We start from the raw sequence: 4,638 nt of genomic DNA on the forward strand, positions 1-4,638 counted from the left end.
TTCCAGGTGCAGCTATAAATAAAATCTGTAGTGCAACATTCAAAGGACCAACCAGTTCAATAATAACAATAATAAAATCCAATAGTCTATCTATCTATATTTTATATGTCTTTTAATTTTCTAAGCCTTGCATTTAATTTTTAAGCTTTGTACTTAACTTTCCTAACAATCAATATAATTTTCATTTACTTTACAGTTCGATCTAAGCGAGATTTTGAAAAAGTTGCATTTAGTCTAGTCAAGTTCCCACAACCGTTTAATAGAATTTAGAAAGCGCACAGCTGATACACTTAGTATCTGGCATGCTCGCATTTTCTAAGCTATTAGCCAGCCAAGTTGCTATACAAGCAAGCAATTTTTGGCATGCCCAATGGGACTTAGGTCTCATTTTAGCATTCAGCAACATTGACTTGTAGGTAACTTAATGCCTTCGAAAACCAAATGCAAAGAAACCATCAGGTCTCAAGACACAGAGGGAAGTCCTACTGCAGTTGGTATAAATATGCAGGTTCTGCTCATGGTGGAACAATTTGAAAGGCGACCATTGCAAAGAGAAGAAGTCTAGATTCTGAATGCAACAGAGGCTGCACTTACCTTACCAACTGATCCAATTTAGGAGCGAAGTGGAACAGTTAATAATGTTTTCAATATGGAAGAACTAGCATCAACCATCTCGAATGCTTTGATAAAAGGCATCAATTCATGGATGAAGCAATGTCATCAATTGAATGCACAATATATTTTTGCAAAATATAACATTCCAATTTCTATGTTACTTCTTGATGGCCAGGTTTCTAGGCCAGAGGAATCTAATTCGACATTCATGAGCGTTAGGAAAATTAGAGGGTAGTCTTGCCATAAACTTCCCAAGCCAATATTAATAAAGGCAGAGTTTAGACTAAAGAAAGGTATAAGCCAACCCACAGGAGAAATGAGCAGATGGCTAACCTATCCAAAGCATTAGTGCAAGTCAATAATGCAGAGGTAATTGTAGGTTCTTAGACCACTCCAACGCCTTAACAAGCGCTCAGACCTCAAGTGACCTTATACACTTGTATTATATAGATATTTTTAAGTATAATTGTATAATATTTCATGGCATTTAGATAGGTAATTGCATGCATATTTGATTATTTCATTAGATTTTGTAAATTTCATTGATGCACACTAAAATCTATATTTTCTGCATATTTTTAGGTGTTTTGAAGGAAATTTGAGGCATAGGACCAAAGGAGGGAGCTTGGAAGAACTTTATAAGCAAGGCAAGTTATTAATACACCTTACATGGGTCATGTAAACACAGCCCTGGACCTGTGTAACCTGCTGCCTAGTGAAACTTAAAGAAGTACAGAAAAGCCACAGTACACGAGCTGTGTAACTTGGTGTCCGTGTAACCTTCAGAGACCAGTGTAACTTTCTGTCGCTAAGGCTTGAAGAAGTAAATAAAGCATGCACAGTACACAAGCCGTGTAAGTCAACCTGTATAACTTACAGTCCTCCATCCGAAAAAAGCTATCAGCTCTAGTAACTTACACACCCCAGGCCATGTAGTGACAAACGGGCCGTGTACTACAATTTAGTAACTTTCTAAATCTGACTGCAACTCCTATTTTGGCACACCAATTAGACTTGTTATGCCTTGTGAACTCTAAACTCAACCGTAAGGCACCTAATATAAATAAAGGCCAGCAAAAAACATAGAGGGAGAGTTTTTTGAGAGACACACACACAAAAGGGAAGAGTTTTGAAAGAAGCCTTCCCGAGGAACCCTAGCCATCTTAAAGAAGGATCACATCAATGCTAAGGACAGACTTCTCAGCCAAAGTTTCACAAGATCACAGTTGCAGAATCTTCCCTTGGTTCTTTTATTTTTAGTTTTTAGATTGATTTTATGTGCTTTTGCTTTTATTACATTATGTTTGTCAAGCTCACCATGAGTGAGTAACTCCTTAAATTCTGCAATTGAGGGAGTAGCACTCTTAACTCTTGTTATGGATATATATTGAGTTTTATTTATTGGAATTGAGTTTTGTTCTTTGATTCAATCTCTTATGTTATTATTTTATGCTATGTGTTGGTACCCACCTAGTCATGATCTAAGATACTAATTGATGAACTGAGAGGTGAAGATTAGTATTAGAAAATCGAGATTTTGAACCTAGGAAGTCTGACCTAGAGATATGCTAATAACCTTTGTAGAGTTTTAAAATTAATCATAGATCTCAAAGGGTTTTGATTACGACTAATCACCAACGAAAGTAGGGTTTAGCTCTAATTAAAATACACCGTAGATACCTTAAGAGAGGATCTAGGATACCTCAGGATTAATTTCCATCAAAGAAATAAACACTCAACCCATTAATAAAGCAAGATTAAAACTATAACAAAGTTAAGGTGTGAAATCTGAAATTCTAGAATTGTTCCAAAAATTAGAATTTTCCTTAAGATTCCCAATTCACTTTCTTTAATTCTCAACAGTTATTTGTCTTACTTTAGAATTCACCCTCTATAACATTCGGTAGTTTAAACAGTTAACATTCCTATGTAGTTTAGTACTTACGCCTTTAACTCCTCGTGGGAACGATACTCTACTCATCACTTTATTACTTGTTAGCGATTCGTGCACTTGCGGTAGTTGTAAAACTAGGCAAACAAGTTTTTGGCATTGTTGCTAGGGAGTTTAGTAATATTAGACGATAGGCAATTTAGCTGATTTAAACATTTATTCCTTTTATTATTTTAGATTAAATTATCTTTTTCTTCTTTTAGGGACAGAAATTAGTACATGACTAGAACAACCAAACCTGAAGAAGAATTGCTAGAATTGGATCCTGAAATAGAAAAGAGTTTGAGAACCATCAGGATAGGAAGAAGAAATCAAGAGCCAGAACCTGAACCTGAAGCTATCGAAGGACCAGCTATGGCCAATAACAACAATAATAGGCAAAGATCCCTGAGAGACTACGGAGCCCCTAATATTCAAGGATACTAGTCCAGCATTACTAGGCCTATAATCGAGGCCAATAATTTCAAACTTAAACTAGCATGGCTCTAGATGATCTAGTAAACTCAGTTTGGAGGATCACCTATAGAGGATCCACACTATCATCTACAATGCTTCCTCGCTCTATGGGATACCTTTAAGATGAATGGAGTCTCTGATTAAGCCATTCGACTCCGAGCATTCCCATTCTCATTAAGAGATAAAGCAAGGAAGTAGCTGCTCTCTCAACCAGCTAGTACTTACACTAACTAGGAAGGTCTCTCACAAGCCTTCCTAGCAAGGTACTTCCCACCTGCAAAAATAGCAAAATTAAAGTTAGAACTGAACACCTTTAGGCAAAAGGAAGGAGAATCATTCTATGAAACATGGGAGAGATATAAAGACCTTCAAAAGGAATGTCCCCACCATGGCATGGAAGATTAGCTCCTTGTTCAGAATTTCTACAATGGTTTGCTACCATCCATAAGTAGTTCAGTTGATTTAGTTGCAGGAAGAGACCTTATAGAGAAGACGGTAGCCAAAGCTTTGAAATTACTGGAAAGGGTTGCATACCATAATTTTGAGTGGTCAAATGAAAGGGGAGATGCAAGAAGAACAGCAGGAGTCCTAGAATTGAATGCATTCATTACGATTAACGCCCAGTTTGACTAACTCACCAAAAGACTTGATAGAATGCAGGCCAATATAATAGGAATAAGTAGTCAATTTTGTGATAGCTGTGGAGGAGGTCATACAACTTCAAAATGTAGTCTTTATAGCAAGCCTTCCACAGAGCAGCTGAACTATGTGAACAATGGAGGAAACTTCAACCAGTGGCTATTGACCATATTCCAATACATATAACCCTGGATGAAGGAATCACCCAAATTTCTCATGGTCCAACTCGCAGAATTCTTAGAACCAACCCATAAACAAACAATAAGGATATAGGCCACCACCACCAGGTTTGTAACGCCCTCACTGTAGGTAGTTTGTATGTTCTACTGTTCCGATGACTAACGTCTGTTCGGACAGTCAGAATGTCTGGAACTACACTTAAATTAGGGTGAGGAGACATAAATTGATAAAATAAAGATCAAGAAAAATTAAAGAAAAATAAAAGAAATAAAATGTAACTAGGTTAAATGAGCCGGAACCACGGCGATGGGTGACTGTATTGGGAAGTCACTACATAGACAGTTGACGACCCCAGACCTGCGAAGAACCCTAGGAAATAATTTTTGGGATGAAATTAAAGGTTTACTGAGGTATAAATGACATTGAAAATGTCAAAGAAAATTTATTTAATTGGTACAGGTGAAAATAAAAATGAAATAAATAGTATAAAATTAAAGGAACCGTCAGGTCAGGAATTTAGTCGGTATTACCGAAAAAGTTTGACTATAACCCGAAAAGGGGGATTTTGGTCATTTGGCACCTAAAGTCGACTTTTGACCTAAAAGTCCATTAAAATGAGTGATATTAAAATTTTGAAAATCCCATGAAAACATGAAACTATATGTAATGTAATTAAATGAAACATAAGGGAGAATTATTAGAATTATTAAAACTTTAAGTATTGAAATTAATAGACTAATTCTTAGTGGAGTATAAATAGCATAAAAATGCATCCACTAACTTCATCTTCTTCCTCA

The 4,638-nt window shown here is 36.3% G+C and overlaps 1 non-coding gene across 1 annotated transcript; it reads right to left on the reverse strand.

Annotated features, from left to right (window-relative positions):
* Positions 1-3,315: 3,315 nt before the first annotated feature.
* On the reverse strand, positions 3,316-3,417 carry LOC131171583 (small nucleolar RNA R71). Its single transcript, XR_009142243.1, has one exon. It is a non-coding gene; the product is annotated as a small nucleolar RNA R71 (small nucleolar RNA).
* Positions 3,418-4,638: the final 1,221 nt, after the last annotated feature.

Source organism: Hevea brasiliensis, chromosome 12 (assembly GCF_030052815.1).
Source record: "Hevea brasiliensis isolate MT/VB/25A 57/8 chromosome 12, ASM3005281v1, whole genome shotgun sequence".
Classification (NCBI taxonomy): domain Eukaryota; kingdom Viridiplantae; phylum Streptophyta; class Magnoliopsida; order Malpighiales; family Euphorbiaceae; genus Hevea; species Hevea brasiliensis.